The sequence below is a fragment of the Lepidothrix coronata genome, unplaced genomic scaffold (genome assembly GCF_001604755.1).
Source record: "Lepidothrix coronata isolate B3197 unplaced genomic scaffold, Lepidothrix_coronata-1.0 Scaffold93, whole genome shotgun sequence".
NCBI classification, from domain to species: Eukaryota; Metazoa; Chordata; class Aves; order Passeriformes; family Pipridae; genus Lepidothrix; species Lepidothrix coronata.
This window is the reverse complement of record NW_016690273.1, coordinates 2,141,196-2,161,033: the sequence shown is the minus strand read 5'-3', so window position 1 is coordinate 2,161,033 and position 19,838 is coordinate 2,141,196.

Genomic DNA, 19,838 nt, shown 5'->3' with positions numbered 1-19,838 from the left:
GCTGCTATGTTATTGTTATTACACTTTGCTTCAAAAGGACTTTCTGGTTGTGCCAAAAGGAGCTGGAAAACTGCTGATACACAGCAAGGACAGCACTTGCCAAATGCACTAAAAGGAACTCAGGAACTCTACTGAGGAGGAACAAGAAAATGTTCAGACCAGGAGACGGAGCTCCAGATGGATCCATGAGAGCACTCGCTGCACAGCCAAGGATGGGCAGCTGGAGGAGGGAGAAGCAGAGCAGGACGTGGCAGACCCTGCATGCACAGAAGAACCACCCAGCACCACAGACTCCAGCAATTAAAACAGCAACCCCTGGCTTGAGTGACCCAGGAGCTGCTGAGACGGGATGTGAAGGATTAAAACGTTGTGGAAAAAAACCTGGGGACAATAATTGGGGTAGGGGGAATTGGAGAGGAAATGTTTGGTGTATATCCTCATTTAAGCACTGAGGTAAGTAATCTGATTTTCAAGCAATGCCAAAGACCTCACACAGATCATTAAGATGGTGCCTGAGATATGAAGTATCTAATTTTAGATCCCCTGACTTAAGTGTTGGGGAGGAATTCCACTGGTCTACAGAAAAGGAAAAGCTAGTGTCAAATAAAACTCAGGCAAATACACAACCACAGCAGCTCTCACATTTGGGTCACACACTCTCTGAGGGAGCATGAGGAACCTCACTGAGTACCAAAGCAGTACAAAACACCTCAATTATTGCTACAGAATTAGTAGGAAGGACCTCAAAGCAACAACTTCCGTGCTGGGGCCACAAGGGAGGTATAATAAGGAAAAGTACTGAAGCAAAGGATGTCCTTTTAAGATTACAGCATACCTGGCAGAAGTTTTGGCACAGTATCTCTCTCTGTGAGCTCTTGCTTTTAAGTCAGTACCTCCCAGACTCAGCCTTCACTGAAATTGTTTGCCAGGCTGTGCTGGGCCAGGACAGAGAGACCAGCAGCTGCAGCACTGCAGGGCAGGGCTGGATTCCTGCCTGGCAGCCTGAGCAAGCCAGGGAGACTCCCCATAGCTCTGCCAAGTATGAATATAGAGCTCTCATCAACTGCAGGAAGGCCCAGCATGGCCATATCTCCAACTGAACGGGGACTCCAAGGAGGAAAGTTGTGTTTAGCCAGCAGAAAGCATGCACTGAACATCCTGCACTTCCCGAAAACAAGAGTTTACTGCCTCATGTGCCAGAGACACCATGGAGGGGTCACTCTAGTGGGACATGGACAAGGGAAGATGCTTGGGACAGCTATTCACCCAGGCCCAACACCAGGACTAGCCACAGGGCTACCAGCCCTGTTGCTCCGAGAGCCTGCCGGGGAGGGTGCGAGAAACAAAAAGGAGCCTGAGGTGAAGGGGCAGCCAAGCTTCATGAAACTCAACACTAGGAATCTCAACTCCTGTTTATCCAGAGCCTGGGAGGACGCAGATGAGCCCAAACGGTGCTGTTTTCCCCTGGTGGGACAATATGAGCCACAGCAGAGCTGGTTCCTCAGCCCAGCACTACCACCGTGTGACCCCGTTTCCCCAGCACGCAGGAAAGAAGGAAACATTCATGTTTTCCTTAATGCAAAGCTTGGTCTGGTCTGCACCAGCTTGGCTCTGCCAAAGTTAAATTAAGCATTCAGATTTTATCCTGCACGTCCTGACAGAACCCGATCACAACGTATCCACACCGAGGTTCAGCTCGTCTGGGCCGACCGGTTTCAGTCCCGACTCGTCCATCCCATCTCTTGATACAGCTCCTGCCCAGAGCTCTTCCCCTTGGGAGCATCACACACCACCACAGCCACCCACTGGGTGTTGCTTCTTCAGGACAAAACCTACAAGGGATGGGAATTCCAGGAGAAGATGCCCTTGGGGCCTCAGAGATGAGCCCCCACCCCAGGAAGAGGCGGGCAGGGAGCAGAGCCCGACCGTGGAGAGGGAAAAAGGATGGATTAGCAAATGGTTTGGAGAGGAAAAGCTGGAATTACCAAGTCAGGCTGAGGCAGTGGTGATGGAAAGCTGACACCCATGAGCTCTGAACATAGCCTCCAAATAAAATGAAGGCTTTGCCTGCTCTTCCAGTGAAGGCAGAGGGGAGCAAGGCATGTGAATCACCACATCTGAGGCATCAGGAGCAAAATTCAGAGAGTTTCAAATGTGCCCCTCGGCAGCAGTTTTCCCTCTCCATCCCAAAGCTGTGAGAGAAGCAGTGCAAGCAATCACAGGGATAGGGACAAGAATTTTTATATTAAAACCTGCGGATCAGGATCCTGCCTGGGACTGGAGAACAAGTGATCCCAGCAGTGACATAGCCATCTGGCCATTTTCCAGGGGAGGAAAGGGCAGGATACAGCTTCCCAGGAAACTACTAGTGGAGCTGAAGATGACAAAAAACTGGCACAGGAATTATGGTCTGCATAAGGAAACTTTGCACAGAGGTTGTGCTGAAAGGAGAATTATATGGCTCAAGGGACCAAGGTTTTTAATGTTTTTAATGACGACACGTAAAAATGAAATGTGCCAGTGACTTGTGCTGATGACACAAAGCTGGAAAGAGTCACAGCACAGACCTTTTGTCTCATATTGATCCCAGGGGACCACAAGCAGTGATAGAAGTCACAAGAAAAGCAAATGTAACCAAAATATACACAAAGCAAGACTTGCCCAGCAGGAAACAGGAGCAAATGATGCTGCAGAAGACGTTGACCTCATCTGAAATAACATGTGCAACCCTCATCACCCATGGCCAAGCTTAATACAGGCCAGACTACCTTCAGGAGAAGCAGAGATTTTCAGTCCAAGAGGAGTCGGGAACAACAAAGTTCTTTTCAAATGGGACACAAGCAGAGAGGCAGCTTTGTCAAGCCCAGTGGATCCAGCTGGCTTGTTCAGGAGGTGCACATTGCCCTGGATTCTATGAACTGACCAGCTCGGTGACATCCATGGATCACAGCTGCACCCAGGGAGAGAGCTCATCCCTCCAAAACTCAAGCTGTTCCTGAGCAGTATGAAAAAAGCAACGAGTTGATGCTGCTGGACTAATCCTCCCCAGTCTGGCAGCGCAGTAGTTGGTTCAAGTTCTCCTCTGGCTTTGCAATCTGTGCTCAATAACAGGGAAATGTTGCTGGCACACAGAAGCTGCCTGTGATTAGTGCACAGCCAGCACTGCCAGGTGACCAGCTGAGGGGCTTGTACCTGTGAGCTCCCAACATCCTGCAGGTTCTGCCAAAAACAGCTTCAGTTTTATTCTACTTCTGAAAATGACTCGAAAGGTATTGCCAGAGAAGCAGCAAGGAGAGATGTTCCAAATCCTAGGAGGGAATTTTCCAGCACCAGGCTCTCACTTTCTTTTAGCGCCTCAATATTTGAAAAGCGTAAACAACTAATTACAACACAAACCGAGGACAACTGTTCCAGGAACATCTGATAATGCAGTAACTCAAAAAAAAGCCCCCTGTAAAGGTGCCTCCCACAGGAGAGGTCGAAAATGGAGATTTTAGGCTCACCAGGCAGAGGACTTTGATCAGGACCTGCCTGGTTCAGAGGAGTGACATCCCTCTTGGGTGCAGGATGGAAAGCAGCATGTGGGTGCACGTACATGTGCAGGGGTGAGGGTGGGGAAGCCACTGTTTCTCTGTTTTATTAGTCTATTTGGAAAATTACATTTTCAGCAGGAAAAAATCAAGTTTTCAGCTGAAAACACTGAGTTTAAGTCAAATCCGTAGTTGCAGCGATGGCTCAGCACCTCAGATCCCGCCATGTATCTGCCTCTGACAACACAGTGTCACTTCACTGAGGCCCTCTGCAGCTTATAACCAGCTCCAGAGCTTCTCAGCTGTCCCAAACTCCCAAACCACTTCTCAGTGAATAAACTATTCACCAGAAAAGGAAAACTGATTGCCCAGTTAGTGGAATGTCACCCAGTAGAGCAATTCGTCAGAGGGAGCGCTACAGGTGCTGCCTGGCTGAAGCACAAACAGAGTGTTGATGGAAACCAGCTCTGGTTCAATGCCTCTTTTTTTGGAAAAGAAGGTCACCAATCAAACATTCTGCCTTAATATTTATAAGAATATTTTATATTATAAGAATTTTATATTACAAGCATATTTTCTTACCTGCAGCAATTACAGCCAGGTATAGTCGCATTAACGAAACGTTATGATTTAAAGTGAATTTTTTTTAGGCATTCTGAAGTCTGCATCCGAAATGCAAACTTCTCATAAAACAACAGCTCTGCCTCCTCCAAATGCCAGGATGGTGAAATATCAGCCACACCATCAAACAAAGACACAGTAAATCTACAAAGCACTCGATATTTTCAGCAGCAGTAAGTGCCATTCCATCATTTGGTACATGGCCCAGAATAGCCCTGAAAGAAAATAACCAGTTTCCTCTTCACATTTAAAGAGTAGTAGATGATTTTTAGTAGCTGAGAAAGCCACTGGTATTTTCTGTGGCATCATTCCCAGGCCAAATGAAAACAAACCTTGCAGTAGATGCTCACACAGTGTATTTGCAGACACACTGACCACAGTCACCTTGCCCAAGTGATTTATTCAACCCATTTGAGCTCTCAACAGCTCCTGAATTCACTTGAATAGCATCTGTCCCACAAACTGAGTGACCCACAACCTGCAGGGATGTCCAGATTTTCCCAGTAACTTCCCAGCACTGTTTTTGTCCGTGTGCACACTGGTTGAAAGTAATTTTTACTCAAACAGGTGTTAAAAATAGCACCAGGGAGCCTGAATTTCAGTCTCCTTGAGAGACACATTTCCTCCCTCCCAAGCCAAAGCAACCAGGAGAGGTGACTTTCCTGTGCCTTCCACTCACTTCACCAGCAGCCACGTCTCCACACTGATCCTGCAGACCCAGACCAGGAGCAGTAATTTCATTTTTGTAGCAAGTGGATGTAGCACAGAGACAAGGAAGACAGTGTGCTGCATTTTTCAAGAGAGCAGCAAAGGACACCTTTACAACTGAGCTAAACAAGGACTGTGATTCTGCCCTGCTGCACCTCTTTGCACCTCTTTTCAGGACACAATAACTTTTGTGCCAGTTCAGAGGGTTTTACCATTGAAGTTTTCAGATCTCTAGTACAGAGTCTGCCCTACAGGTGCTCTGCAGACCTCTGGATGTTTTGCCATCAGAGACAGTCTTGCCATCTTAAAAACATCACCTTATCTCACATCACTGATGGGCTGCACATCCCTTCAAGTCACCCATGAGTGAAATCCAAATATTTCAAATGCAAATCCCTCCTTCACTTGTTTTCTTGAGGGTTTTTTTCCATCACTTTTCAGAGTTGGCATGCCTATGTTAAAGGGTTGACATACCTACACGAAAGAGTTGACACACCTACAAGAAAAGAGGAGGAGGAGGTAAAAAACCCCAATAATTCGCACTTTATAATTTACAGTTTTCAACCAACTCCTACAAAATCATTCTCAAGAAGTTATCCCCTTATTGAAGAAGGAAGGACAGCTCTGTGCAGTGCAGGATCTAAGCACAGTCTAAAAATTAAGGCCAGATCTACATTGCAAATATTTGCCAGCACAGCTATAGCCACCAGTTTGATGGAACATGACCTCTGACTGTACCTGCAGAGGCCACAGCAACAGTTAGAGGAGTAAAACTGCAGCATGACTTACAGTAACACTTTTTTTTTATTATTATTACCATAGAAAATGAAGCTTAAAATAAGCTCTTCCAGCAGAAGCACTGCAGAAACACAAACAGTCCCAGTTTCTGCGATCTTGCAGCCGAGGGCTTCCCTCTGTGAGGCTGCACCAAGAGTGGGCAGAAGCCTCAGGTCTGTGAGGGGAAGAAAAGGTGTCTCCCTCCCTGCACAGTGCTGACACCATCCTTTTCTTCAAAAGGAACCTGTCAAGCGATTGCATATCGGCCTCGCTCGGAACAAGCTGCCACATGAGCGATCCCGCCTGCAGAAATAACAGATCCCCTGAACACCTTGCCCAAAAGCCACAGTGAAATCAGTGGAAAATTAATTCCACGGGCTTTGGATCAGGAGGAAGTAACGAGGTTTGAAGAGTCACACACGGAACCCAAAAAGCTTAGCCCGGCATTCCTGAACCAGAGTGGGAAATCCTTCCTTGCCTCACCCACAAAGCTTTCACACACCAAAAGGGAAAAGGCCACGAGGAGCAGAGAACAGAAGGAAAAAAAATGGCAGAGAAAAAAGGAGATGTTATTTCTATAGCTTCTCTACAAACCATTTCCTCAGCAGGCATTTCCAGCAGCTTCTCTTTGGCCCACGGCCCCCTCACCGGCCGGGCTGAGCCTCAGCCACGGGATCCACGAGCCCCTCTCTCAGGGCTGTCCCACCTGGGTTTGGCTGCAGTGAAGGCTCTTTCTCCTCCTCCTTCCCTTCTCCCTGCTGTGGCCCAGGGGACCTGGCAGCTCCAGTGAAGAGAAGGAGGAGGAAGCAAAGGCAGTTCCCTGCTGCTGTCTCTCAGCACCACCCCAGCCACACCCCAGGGCAGCAAATCTCCCCTTCCCCATTTGAAACAAAAAAAGTGTCCTTCGAAGGAAACACAATAAGTTTTGAAAACACCCTTTCTAACAACTTACCTATAATTTTTTGAAACATCTGAAACACCCAGCAGCTACATCCAGGCAATGTACCCAAAAAAGCAACCAAACACTCTCGTTCCTCTGCAAAAAGTGTTCATTGCTCCAAACTTCAGAGAGCCAAAGGAAGGCAGCACAGGCTGGAGAAAAACCATCCCTCCTGGTGCCATTTGTAAGGCTGTAATTAGCTACCAGTATTTCTGTAACCTTATATAGTGTAGCAAACAGAAAGTCCATTAACTGGGACATTTTTGTGGGATTTCTGTCGGTTTGATTGTTCTGGAGGCTGATGTTTATAAAAGATACAAAAACTTGACAGGCTTCCTTTGTTCTCAGTGTTTCACACAGAATCACCAACTTTCAGGGTTCAATTCAGGTTTAATTATTAGATTAATAATTATGTAAACAGGCAGTAAATCCCTTTTAAAGACAATAAAAACATTTGCAGAGCTAAACCAAGCTAAACACAAGAGCAACGCTCCTCCAAGCATCACCCAAAATCCCACTGCACCAATTAATATTGGGATATTGTTTAGCCTGACCACTTACCAGCACAGCAGGTCACGAGGGAGGAGTAATTTAAACCAGCTGTGTCTGCAACGGCTTTGAAATGAAACAAATAAACTACAACAGCGATGGCTGGAAACACACTTTGAGGCCAGTTACTACCACCTCCATTCACTATGAGCTCTGCTTTACCCTGAGGATCCTGAGTGATCTCAGTGGGCAGCAGGACAGGGGGAAGAAGGTGGCTCTAGGCACAGACCTCATTCTCTAGGATGGGGTCGTGGAGAGGGGAAAGGACCCTGTGCACCCCCAGCCTGGCCATTTAGGGGTCAACAAGCACCGAGGTGAGAGGTGGGCACAGGGATGTGGAGACCAGAGGTGGAGGAGAAGAGGCCCCTCGACCACCTCACCCCTCTCCATCTCCAAGCAGAGGGCTGTGAACACAAGGAGCCAGGCACAGAGCTTTGGCACGTCCTACCTACGCCCAGCTGTGGGAAAGGAGGGAGGCACTCCATTATCACTTCTAGCACAGGTTTTAACATGCCTGAACGTATTCGCTGCCTCTTAAAAAAAAAAAAAAAGCCCAAACAACCCATGAAAAGGAATGTATAATCACTTTTGCAGGGCTCCTCTCTGCTCCAGCTTGCAGGCTCTGCCCCACCAAGTACTTTTCCCAGCGCAACGTGACTTGCGAAACATTTTACACAATGGGCACCTCCAACTTTCCAAGGGAAACAACTTCCCCGGCCCCACCAGCAGAACAGGCCTTTGCTGAGGGCTCCTGTTCCAACTAGGAAACATGCCCCAGTGGTATCTGGACATGGAGGTGGAATTAAAAGAAACAAGTGTTTGTTTACATGGGAGACAGCCAAAGGGGCAACCCAGGGTGCTGGGTGGTGGAAGCACACACACAGCCTGCTGTGACCATCTTTAGAACCTACTGAAACGCCTCACAAACCCACCTAGATGGCTGTGCCCAACATTGCAGCACGGAGGTGGGGAAAAGCCTTCCCAGGAATGGTTGAGTTGTGGGCAGGCAGGAAAGCTGTGCCAACGCTCTGCCGGCTGAAACAACCCCATCTCTCAGAGCCATACACAAAAGTTGGTGCTTCATTTGAGGCACAAAACACTGAGGGGAAAAAACCAAACTGTGAGGCAGATAAGGAGATCTGGAGTATCAGAATCATAGAATCCTGGAATTGGGTTGGAAGGGACCTTAAAGCTCATCCCCCTCCCATGGGCAGGGACACCTTCCACTATCCCAGGTTGCTCCAAGCCCCGTCCAGCCTGGCCTTGGATATTTCCAGGGATGGGGCAGTCACAAGGAGAGGAAAGGGATTGCATGTAATCTTCCTAATGAGCAAAAGCACTGGGAAAGCTCTGGGAAGGTTTAGTGTGAGGGTGTGTCCCTGCTCACAGGGGCTCAGCAGGGGTAATAAACTGCTCTTCTCACAAAGACACACGTAAGTACACAATTTTGGGGTACAGGGCCCACTTTGTGAGCTTATGCTCAATAGTTCCACTTCAATATTCCTCCTTAAGGCCTGACTTCCAACTGTGTTCTGAAAAGGAAACGAGTCCTAGACTTGTTTGAACAAGTGGGCAACACCTGCTCCAGCACTTTTGGTTTTACTGTATTGTCTGGGGTTTAGGGGTTGTTCTTTAAAGCCCAACATAACAGGCTTAGGGGGGAAGAAAAAAAAAGGCCCATAACCAGTTTCAGGAATAAAAGAGAAAAAGGACTGCATTCATTCCCTCCTTTGTTTTCAGGAAACTCACCCCGACATTTCTTTGTCAATACATCATGAAAAATGTGGAAAATGCAAACACAGGCAGGATGGTGCTTCAAAGGGAGAAGGTTCAGCCCTGCTTTGGCTCCCAGTTTCTCCTGACCCAACCTATATTCTGGGATACTCCTGTATCAGAGAGCCCGTTTTACTGGAACTTTTAGCAAGCAGGGAACAACACGGCAGCGTCCTGCTTGCCAAGTGTAATTTGTTTATGCAAGATTTCCAGAATCCGTCTTTTCCTCCACAGAAATCTGCTGAAAAACTCACAAGGAAGACATTGAAATGCCACAATATGAGACCTGAGCAGAGCCTGACACTGCTGGAATGGAAATTGGCTCCCACCAGACCCCAAGGACGTTTTCATCCGAGCACTCACGTAACTGAAGTTCCGTCATTACTTCCGACATCACCCTGACAAGCAACTTTATTAAACGAGCCAAGATTTAAAAATTATGCAGAATTTCAGGCAGAATTAGCCCATAATTCAAGTGAGCAACTTGGAGCTTGGATCAATGCAGGGCAAGGGTTGTTAGCACACCTATCAGCAATGGAGCCATCCCCGGGCTCATGTTTTTTTCCAGGGAACATTCAGATGAAGATTAATGGAGATAGGAGGACAGCTCCCAGTCTAACCTGCCAGCCAGGGACTTCAGACTAAACTGAATTATGAACTGGCAATCCCACAAGAACACTATCTGGACATTTCCCTTTAGCATATGCCACTTAAACACAATCCATCCACATGAAACAGAAGAGTCTTTTATCTGCCATAGGTGATTTTTCCCAATTAATTCATTAAGGGAGCTTGAGGGGAATATTCAGAATGCCACATGGTGTGAGCAGATAAATAACGTGTCCCACTGTAGATGTTTTCCAACTTAGCCTGTATTTATCTCAAGCATTAAATAACAACACTTGAGCAATGGTGAACATGGTTCTTAACAGCAATATAAATTCAAGAAACCCAAAATGCTGTTAATTTTGTTGATTCTTTTGCTGTGCCAAGTGTAACAGGCCGGTAAATTCCTACAGAGAGGATCTAACTCACAAGGACCATGCACACCTCTGCTGGAATGATTTTTAGGGATGTACTCACCAGAAGATGATGCACAAGAGTACACAGGCCATGTGCAATAGAATGGGTTGGAATTTGCATACAGAGAAGAATAAAACAGAATTAATCCCATTTACTATCATAACAGCTAACTATAAATTCTAATTTAGCTGATGTGATACCAAACATTGATATCTTGGACTAGACTGACCATGAAGTTGTGATTGATGTCATGCAAACTAACTTGATCCTTCAGCAGCAGCCCTAAGACATATGCTGTTAGTTAGACCAGCCTTAAAATGTTAAAATTCTACCAACATTTTCCCAATCCATTTAGGTGAAGAAACATGGACACAACAGCCATCCAGCTTTTTCAAGGTTACACTGCCTTTCATGAAAGAAACCAGGAGCAATTCCACATGCCAAGTCAGTAAATAAAACTAGATTTAGAAGAGTATTAATTCCATTTTTAATCAAGGAAAATGGAAGAAATAATTAAAAACTAATAATCATTATGGAAGCCCAGATGAAATATTTGTTGGGTTTAAATTAAAATGGTCTTGCAATGGACTAACAAAGAGTTGTATTTCGAGTATTTTTAACACTTTCTTACCAAAACCAGCACAGTGCAACGTGTACACTCCTCCCTGATGACAGCCCACAGAACATGGCTGTCTGCAAGAAGCTGGAAGAACAAATGGTCATTTAGTCCAAAACTCCACTCAATTTTTATAGGAAACCACAACAACCCAGCCCAGGCATGTGGTTTGTATCCCTCACGCTCTCAGGGATCAAGCTCTTCATATACATTTATTCGTAATCCTTTGAGCACTATTACAGTGTCACAATGGAAATTAAATAACAGCTTGCAAGTGTAGCTATTGAGATAATCACACTCAGCCAGGGAAAAAAACAGCAAGCCCCAGCCCTCAAATCCCCAATTCCCAGTGAAACAGCCAATGCCAACAGGTAGCATTTCAGATCCCACTCTGCACTGCTGAATAAATTCCATGTTATACAATGCTGTCCCATGGGGAAGAGCCATTTTCTGTTATTAGTCTGATGGAATAACCTGCAGCACTTACATGGGGCACGTTCGTGCTCCCGTTGTTCAACGAGATTTTCGGAGAACGCTCGGCTCAGATGTGGGGGGATGTTTTTCAAAGAAGGGCATGTGTATTTAATGCTGAGGACCCTTTTTTTTCCCCCTGAGTTTCTGAATTCTAGAGGATTCTGTTCAACTGCAAGCCAAGAATTTCAGCAGGCAGCACCCCGGCTGTCTGACAGCTTTATTAGTTTATTCAGTTGTGAAGCTTAAGCAAAAGCTGTATCTCACAGAGAAGGTACTAGATTAGGGCTCCGCTCTCCAACTTAATTTCACGGATTCACAGGCAAGTATCTGAAATCTCCCCTCATCTCAAATCTCCTTTTACAGACAGAGAAATTCCTTTCATATATCACTGAAATAGAGCCAGAATAAATTACAGAATCACGGAACGGCCTGGGTTGGAAGGGGCCTTAAAGATCATCCATTTATTCAGGTGAGGTGCTCAAGCAGGGGACATGGTGGTGACAAATATCTCCTTAGACAGCAGGGACTGAGCTCAACAAGGCATAATTTCATCAGAGCATCACAAACCACGACGTCACTTTGCTTCACGGAAAAGGCCTCTCTGAAAATGAAGCGAAAGGAATCACATGCACCTCCTTAAGAGACGGCCAGAATTCAGCTGATACACAGACTTGTGGGGCCCACTCAATTACTTGGAGATAATATTGCAATAAATTGTAGGTCAGGCATGGTGGAATATGAATCCCTGGCCCCCGGCGCTCATCTCCTATGTTTAAAAAAAGAGAGGTTGGACAAAGATAATCCTCTTATTGCTCTGCCGATTTTACTAGCAGAGACTCCAAACATGAAATTTGGTCCAGCTTGAGCAATAAAAAATTATTTTCATTTCCCAGCCTCCCAAATCTCTGTCTCTCAGGAGCTCTCCGAGCTCCAGGAAAGGTAGGCTGGGTCCAGCCCTGAGCACCCACCAGCCCTCCTGGCTTTTGAAAGCTCTTTGAGTGGGGAGCTGAGAAAGAGGTTGGAGAGGCCTCCACACAAATATATTAATTTCTGAGACCTCTGCAGAATTCTGTTAAAAAGCCTCACCAGTGTGGTGCTGTTTGGTGCAAGTGGGGTTGTGAAAAGCAGGAGCTGCCAGGAAGGTGTGAAGTTGCCGTCTCTCCCTTCTGTGCCCAACTCTGAGTAACACAGAGCCATGACTAACATCTCAGGGCAGATTGCAGCAAGGCAAGACATTTTATTGCCATTTAGGCAATGAATCAGTAGCTCTGGGAAGACTAAAAACCTCTACAACTTGCTATCTTCACATATCCAAATACAGATTCTTTTTTTTAAAGAGAGTTTCATAAAAGGATAATTTTATATACCCGTTGAAAGTGTGCTAATCCTTAATTCCTTCTCATCAGTATTACACACTGCTAAAATCCTGAATCACAGAGCCAGAGAATATCCTGAGGTGGAAGGAACCCACAAGGATCATCCAGTCCAACTCCTGGCCCTGCACAGGACACCTCAACAATCCCACCATGTGCCTGAGGACAACCTGTCCTCTCTTGGATTTGTTCTCTCCATGAATAATCCAGGACCTAAGCAGGTTACAGAAAAGTCAGTGGAAGCAACAGGTAGGCAGAGGTTTCAAAAGTCTGACACTGTTCCCTTAAGTGACTCATTTTGGGGTTCAATGAGCAAAAAGTGCATTAAAATTTCACAGGATCCCTGTACAGAAATAGCTCTCCACAGCTGGCTGGCTTCAAGTGAGATGCACACTCTGATGAGCAGGTTCAAGATTGCTCTGAAAAAGCTGAGTATCTGCTGCTCATCTGCAATCTTGTGTAAGTGCCAGGTGAGCTGTGCTGCTCCTAAACCCGCTGTGCCATCTCAGGCAACACAGGCTGGGCAGCCACCTCAAACACAACCTGAAACCTTTTGGGATAAGCACAGCACAGCTGAAGCAGGCTCTGGTGACAAGCAGGATGTAGCCCCTCATCCCCAGGAAACCCTGGAGCTCAGACTAGGACCAACAGTGACTGTATTTACAGGGGGTGGCAGGTCTATGTCAGCTGGACCCCAGATTAACTCCAAAGGTAATTCCTAAGACTTCTTGTTCCTCTTGCAGACAACAGCTTTAGGCTAAAACAATCTCAGGTTAAATGCACTGGAAACGTGCAAACTTTGCGGGAAGGTTCAAATTGGGGGTAGGAGGAATTTCTTCACAGAAAGGGTGGTCAGGCATTGGAAGGAACTGCCCAAGGAGGTGGTGGAGTCCCCATCCCTGGAGGTGCCCAAGGAATGACTGGACGTGGCACTCAGTGCTCTGGGCTGGGTGATAAGATGGGGATCAGTCACAGGTTGGACTTGATGGTCTTAGAGGTCTTTTCCAACCTCAGTGATTCTGTGAAACCCCATGATCCCGATCACAGCTTCAGGTACACCTTCCCTCCAATGCCTCTATTTCCAAAGAATCCAGTCCCCTTCTCTCAAAGATGCAGCTCCAGCAGCCCAAGCCCTGCAGACAGCTTTCCTCTCAAAGCCATGCTCCCAAAGAAGCCTTGATTTCTCTCCTTCTGCTTGCCCAGAAGCACAGATCAAAAGCTGACTGTGGTAGGCACCACAGTTTTCTCATGCTCCTGGACAGCCACGTCCTGCTTATTCCCTGCATTGCTTCATGTTCTTTGGAAATACAGGCTCCAGCTGTTGGAGCACCTATGTGGATGTGCAATTTTGCCCTTCTCTTGCCTCAACCTCCTGCTACAGAAAGGCTGGAGGCCACAATTCAGCAGAGAGGTAGAGCTGGGGGGGAACAGACAGCCCATCAAGGAGAGACAGGGGCTCCCAGGGACACTGCTAGTGAGTCCTCAGTCTTTGTGGAGCTCTGGACATTATATTAATTTACCAGCTTCAGGTGGCTCAAAACAACTGACTGGATCTGCTGCCTCTTCTTCTTAATTTCCCCTTAAAAAAACCCTCCATAAATTCTAAACTTGAAGGTACACTCAGGTAACCATGTCAAGCATAAAGACCTGTTTGAAACAGTAAACAGGAGCTGAAATGTCATGCATTGATTCAGATGCCTCCAGGAATGACAGCTCAAAGGAACATATCACATAGTATGACTTTTCAAATTTTTAAAAGCCAGGCTGGTAAATTACAGTGATTTATCACTCCACAACAAAGTACATACACACAAAAGTGCTTCCCAGAAAAAGACTGCCAAGCAATCATCCAGATGTTACTAAAGCATTAAGATTAATTTGAAAAAAAAATAAATGAATAAAATCAGTGAGGAAGTGACTCCCACAGACTTTTTTTTTGTCATAAATTTTATCCTGCAACTTCCAACTCAATTGACTTCTGGATTCTGCCTTGAGTCTTACACCTAGGCTGTGTGTTTCTGATGCCTGCTACTGCCCATCTCACATCTCTTATACAAAAATGCAACTTTCCTCCCATTTAATGGGAAAAAACCCCACATTTTTATTGTTGCAGTAGTGCAAAGATTAAAAAAAAAAAAAGGGCTCCTTTGTTACTGCTAAAAAAAGCACATGAGTCATTTTTTACCAAAACAACCTTTGGCACATATTACACATCACTTACAGCCAAAAGTCATCGGATGCCTGACAAAAGTTCTCAGTCACCACTTGAATTCAGTGCATAAACCTGCAGCAATCACTCAGCAATCACACAACCCCACCTGGAAACCTGGAGCAGAAAATGCTTCAATTCCTGCAGCGCCTGGTGAGCAGGTTCCTCCCTGCGGAGTCAGATGGGCCTCACCAGAGGGATCCCCCCACCAGAAGTGGGAAGTGACTGGCAAAGGGAAGTGAGTGGCCTCCCCACGGCTGAGCAGCAGTGGGCAAAGCCAGAAGGCTCAGGCACAACCTCTGCTTTGGGTCTCCAGGTTTTCCCAGCGTTCATGCAGAACCAAGGCACGGGCGAGGACGTGGAGTCCCCATCCCTGGAGATGTCCAAGGAAGGACTGGATGTGGCACTCAGTGCTCTGGGCTGGGGGACAAGGTGGGCATCGGGCACAGGGGGGACTCCATGGTCTCAGAGGTCTTTTCCAACCTGAATGATCCTGTGATTCTGTGAAGTAGGTGCAACCAGCAGCTTCCCAGCTCCCTTCCCAGAGGTGGCCTTGCGCAATGGAGAGTCTTTTGTCTCTATTTCAATGTCTGAGGGCCTGGGGCACACTCTGAGTACACCTTCCCCACCCAGGTTAATGCAAATGAATAGCAAAGCAATTCCCAGCTGGGAAGCAGACAGCAGAAGGTTCTCTGTCTTCCCTCAGCGCTGAGACTTAGAGGGACTTGACTGCAGGACCACAGAGGGATGTTTGCTCACCTAGGAAAGTCACAGCACTGGGTTTTCTGAGTGCTACAGCATTTTCCAATAGGGGTTGCAAAGCCCCCCCTCACCAAAAGCCCAGCTTCTGTGAGGGTATTTCAGCAGCCACAAGGCAATGTAAGGTATGGAGGGAAATTCTGACAGGAGGGCCTCTGAGCATCTTCCAAAAATGATGGAGGCAGGTATTAATGCAAAATCTACACGCTTCCCTTTTCACTCCCACTTCTGCTACCTCAAAGACTTCCAAAAACTGCTTTCTGGCTTTGGACAAAGTGCTACAGAAAAGGTCTAGCAACTCTCCCGGTCCCTCCAGCTGCAGCTCTGACTTGCTGCGCCCTACACTGCCTACCTACAGAGCCTGATCCTTTGACAACACCCCTGCTTGCAGACACTCACACCATTACAGCAGCACCTACGTGAGCAAGGTTTGTGGTCAGCCCCAAATCAGCTTCCAGAGGTGCTGCTCACTGCCTGTAACTCAGGTGCACCTTTGGCAACGCAAGGTAACTCAATTTATCCTGTGCCAGTCCCAGTGAAGTGGCACCACAGCAGGCACACGATGCCTGGCCACTTATTAAACCCCGTTAACATCACTGTGAGTCTGAGCTCTTAATTACCTCGTAACGTAGAAATGTAGAATCATTAAGGTTGGAAAAGACCTCTAAGACTATCTAGTCAAACCATGGGGCATCTGGACCAGTTCTAGACAATACTAGAACATGCCAGAGTTGAACAACTGTCCAACTTCCAGCCCCAGACCTTGCCCTGGGAAGACCACCAGAGGCTGAGAGGAGGGTGGGAACTGCTGTGGGCACGGACAGCAGCAAGGCCACGGAGCCTCCTGAGGCAAACCAGGCACAGAGCCCCTTCCCAGGACCAAACTACATGGGACCCCTCATCCTAGAGGTGCCCAGATGTACATCCTGCCTAATGGGCACCCCCCTACCCTGCTGGGATCATTTATTGGCTTGGCTTTACCAGGGCACTTTAAGCAACCTGAGAACATCACATCCCAACTCTCATGGAAAGCCTAATTGGAAGTCTCAAAAAGCAATTACACTAAAAGCACTGTGCAGTGAATCAACAACTACCTGTCTGCCCACAGCACTGGCCCACGGGGCTGTGAGAGAAGCTTCACACGTGGGAACAGCACAACAGCTTCCCCCTGGAAGGAAGAGGGGCTTGGTAGTTCTCACAAACTCTCCCCCTTCCTCAAGTCCCCTGACACCACCCCACCGAGAACACAAACAGTGAGTCTGCTGAGCCAGGGGAAAGGACGTTCGTGTTTGTTTCCAGTTCACTTGGAATCTGAGATGTCATAACCAATAAAAACTACAGTCTGGTTCTAGAAACCCCTGCATCTTACGTGACCTGTGCCTTGTAAGGCACAATAAAAACATCAATATCTGCGTGGTAACTTCCCGTTTCATCCCCTGCTTCTGCACTGCTCGCGGCACAGCTGGGCTAATCCCATTCCCACTGCTCTGCATCCTGACCTCCTTAAACAACATCATGTGAGGATGTTAAAACACTCTAATCTATAAATAATGTATTCCCCTCATCCAGCAATGGATTACTGGGCCATAAAACTCACTCCCATGCACCGCGCAGTCGCCAGTTTAACGAAATAATACCAAGAAAGACACATCGGTAGAGAGTCATCCTCTGTCTTGATGAATTCTTGTAAAGATTTGACGCCACTGTTATTTTTACACTGGATTTTTCTTTATCATTAATTATTTAGAAGCCGGTATTTCATTCTAGAGACCTTTTTTCTGCCCCCCACCAAAGACCCTTTGTTTTTTTGAGCTCACAACATGGCAGAAGACCAGCACTGGGTAATTAATCAGAGCCAAAGTGAAGGGGAAGCAATAAGGTCTCCCTGCCGCCATTCACCACAGAGCCATGCTCTAGACCCAAGCCAACCTGTCGTCCCAAGCTTGGAGTTCTCATTTCTGCCCCCTCATCCTCCCACCCCAGCTGCTGGCAGGAGGATACCCAGGCATTCCCTGGACCCTGTGCTGGGCCAGTCCGGGTCACTGATCCTGCAGGAAAATTAGCTGTATTTTCCTCAGGGTTCATTTTCAAACAACCATTACCTACAACTCAAGCCATAGTGTGTAACTTCATTTAAAGATAAATGAGTCTGCTCCAAACACTGATGTCTAATAGACTCACTGCCACTGCTGTGATGGTGTAAAATCAATGCCTCTCCTCGACACCAATCCCAGCAGGAATCCTACCAATGATTTCCCTGAGCAAAAGCATAAAGCTCAAGCAAACGCTTAAATGACGCAAATTTGCGGTTTGGCAGAGTTTTTCCCAACAGGCATTCTGGAAACATAAAGTATTTCTGCCTCAAAACAGGTTGGAACCCTCCTAAAACCAGGCACGCACCCTTTAAAGAGCAAGTTCCCCAGGAAGTGTAACCAGGCCTGCCACACTTGATCCCTCGGCTCCATTTGCCCTGTTTAGCAGACCAATTTTCCACACCTTTTTCTAAAGCACAGCTCACTTTTAAATCTGAAATGAGGGGAAAAACAAGCAACCCACCAACACCCACCAAACCTGCTCCCTTCGTTCCATGGCACCGATCACGTGTGGAAATTTAAATCCCTCCTGCAATATTAAAACGCTTGTCAAAGGGATTAACAGCAACCTTGGCAATGGGGATCTGGGATATTAAACAAAACTATTAAAGCACCAATACTTCCAACAGCTAGAGGGTGACTTAATTCCCCAAAAAAGGTGCACATTATCCTTCATCTCTGCCCCGGAGGATTACTCATGTCTGATGGGTTTGCAGTGTGTCGCTGAGTCAGGGCTGAACTCTGCCCATCAGAAAGCAAGCCTGTGTCCCTGAGGAAGCAGGAGCCATATCTGACATTCCCACAGCAGCCCTAGAGACAGCAGGTCAGGTTGGAGAGCCAGGAGAGGATGGTGAGGATCCCCCCTGACGGCAGCACGCTCCCCACTTGGTGATTAGTCCTAATGCTTAGTCACAGTAATTGCAGGGCCAGGGCTCTGTGCTCACATTTCCTGTCACCAACCCAAGAATTAGGCAATTTAGATTTCAAGATAGCAACTGGTATATAAAATAACTTGATAAGCAATCGCAGGAGTAACAAGGAGAAAAATGAGCAACTGGATCCGGAGGAGGTTCCCCTAGTCCCTGCTCTGCAGCATTACCAGATCTTCAGCAAGCATGGGACCCCCCCAAACCAGCCTTCCCACCCTCAGCACTGCCTTCCAGCTCTCCCCACCTCACACAGACACCCAACAGAGCGTTCAATTCAAGTTGAAACCTTCCAGAGGGCTCATTTTCAACAATTAAAGAGCATGGCAACCTGTAATTACTGAAAATAAAGCCAGACAGCTGGAGAGGGGAACATCTTTAGTAGGTAATACGATACTACATTTTCTCTCCTAGGGAATTCAGCTGTTGAGTCCCCAGCTCCCACTCAGTCAGTTCGAGCCCTGGGTGTCTGCAGTGAACCCGGGTGCTCTCTCGGAGCAGTGCAAACCCTGGAAAAGCAAACAACACTTGACAGCCCAACCCAGAGAATGGAACACCTCTGTCCACACTGAGGAAAGACAGGAGTTAGGAGAGGAAAGCCTTAGGGGGCTTTCTGGGCACACAGTGCCTTAGACAGCACAACGGCGCTACACCCCCAAACACGTTTTCCAGCTCGAGCCAAATTCCAGCTGCTCCTACTCCCCTGGCCCGGCACAAACGAGGCAGGCAGGGCTCCTCTTACCGCTCATCATCAGCAGCACAAACATCTTCGCCCGCTGTACTTCCCAAGCCCCAGCCGCCGGTAAGAGAAAGGAGGAAGCGCCAGCGTTTCATTCCCCTTCTGCTTCAGAGTGGGTGTAACTCCTTAAGTTTCATGCTAAAATGAGATGGGTCAATTGGGTGTGTTTGAAGGTTTGGGGTTTTGCCATCCCTCCCTCACTCCCTCCTCCCCTTCTCCCCTCCCTCTCCTGATTAATTCCTCCCGTCACAGGCTTCAGACGAGCTGCCACTCAGCCCCGCTGGCTCCTGAAATCTGAATTCCTAAGGACATCCCTCCGGGGTGGCTTTAACTCACCAGCCTGACGCGCTGCGAGAGGAGCCAGGAACTAAAATTCCCAGTCAGCCCACGGGGCGACTGCACCACGTTGTCCTGGGGATTCTGTCCTGCTTGCAGGGAACAACTCACCAGCAAGACATAAAATAAAAGACTTCTTACCTACTCTGAGCCTTTTACCACTGCCCTCGACTCCCTCCCATCCCCAAGGATTCCCCCTAGTCTGTATCCGGATGGTGCTTCTGTAGAGGACCAGCAACTGCCTCCCACTAAGCTGCTCACAGGTGCAGAACAGTTTCCAGGATCAGGAACTACAGGGAATTAAAAATTACACACAGATCTGGTTTTACTCAATTCACTACTTCCACATAACTGTTTCTGGATTAGGATTTGAGCAGCAGCATCCTCCAGAC